General features: G+C 48.1%; 1 protein-coding gene across 1 annotated transcript in view; it reads left to right on the top strand.

The window, feature by feature from the left end:
- TMCO3 (transmembrane and coiled-coil domains 3) overlaps positions 1–1210 on the top strand; it is a 54097-nt gene that overhangs the window by 36269 nt on the left and 16618 nt on the right. The gene's annotated exons all lie outside the window — the stretch shown is intronic.

Raw genomic sequence — 1210 nt, 5'->3', positions numbered from 1 at the left:
TTTTTTGTCTACTATATGTACTTTTCTGTAATTTAGGAAAATCTCTCTTCTAGTTTTAATAACCAGGGAAAATTTATAGTAAAAAATAGTCAGTTGTAACGTTAACATAGACTTTCCCTCTTTATGAAGCTTTATTCTGAATTAATTTTGATCTTTCCTAAAGGAAAGAATTAATTCCTTACCCCCCAAAATTTAAAGGTTTAAAAACAGAACACAGAAGGCTATGGTAACAAACTAGAAAAAAGATGTTTACACACATACTAAAGACAGAAGGTTTAGTTTCTTATTTTTTAAAGATCTCCTACACATTGATAAGAAAAATATGAATAACTCAGTTTAGAAACAGGGTGGTGCATGAGCAGAAGACACGGAAACGAGGAAAGCGGGAGACGCTGGCCTCAGCCGGAGGCACGGCAGCTGGCACCAAGGAGGCCCAGGCTGGGGAGTGGGCGCTGCTGTGGGTGGGCGGAACGGGCCCTGGAGCAGCCCCTGGCAGCCCATGCGGTGGCATGTGTCGTTGTGTGGAGGTGCTCATGCTCTGTTGGGTGCCCAACCCTGTCCTGAGCATCCTCACGAGGTTGAGGTCTTGCCGTCACTACGACGAGAACAGCCCTGCTATCTGGTGAGTGACTTAGGACACATGCATGTGGGAGACACTGGCTCCGCCATTGAGATGGATGAGGCATGTGCACATGTGCCCCCATGTGTGAGCTACAGGACAGGATACGCACGTGTGGACGCACACACATGGAGATTCAGCTACTAAGAATCATAAGAAACTTCATGATTATCTTTAAAAGTTGTTGGAGCTGTATGTGCTTTAGCTTTTGATTTGTACCTTTCTGAACTGTTTGAGCATTTTAATCTGCTTATGGTGGATTTAACAGACAATTGGGAGATAGACTCCATTGGCCCTGGGGATAGAACTGCAGAGACCTGGGGAGCAATCAGGGCTCAACCCTGGAGCCACACACCTGGCTGTCCCCAGCCCTGCCCAGGGTGGGACCTGGCACAGAGCAGCCACCCCTGCCCTGTGTTCGTCTGTGATAGAGGGTGGAGACAGCACATGCCCCCCTGGGTGCTGTGGGCGCCACGTAGATGCAGAGGTGAGCAGGTGGAGGGTCTCCCACTCTCGGGGAGTTATGGCTTTGTCTGGGAGAGAGAATGAGTGAATGGTGAATAAATGGGTGGTGGACAGGAAAATAGCTGC

Source organism: Galeopterus variegatus, unplaced genomic scaffold (assembly GCF_000696425.1).
Source record: "Galeopterus variegatus unplaced genomic scaffold, G_variegatus-3.0.2 Scaffold848, whole genome shotgun sequence".
In the NCBI taxonomy this organism is placed as follows: domain Eukaryota; kingdom Metazoa; phylum Chordata; class Mammalia; order Dermoptera; family Cynocephalidae; genus Galeopterus; species Galeopterus variegatus.
Note: the sequence above shows the minus strand (reverse complement) of the source record. Positions and strands in the feature narration are given on the sequence as shown.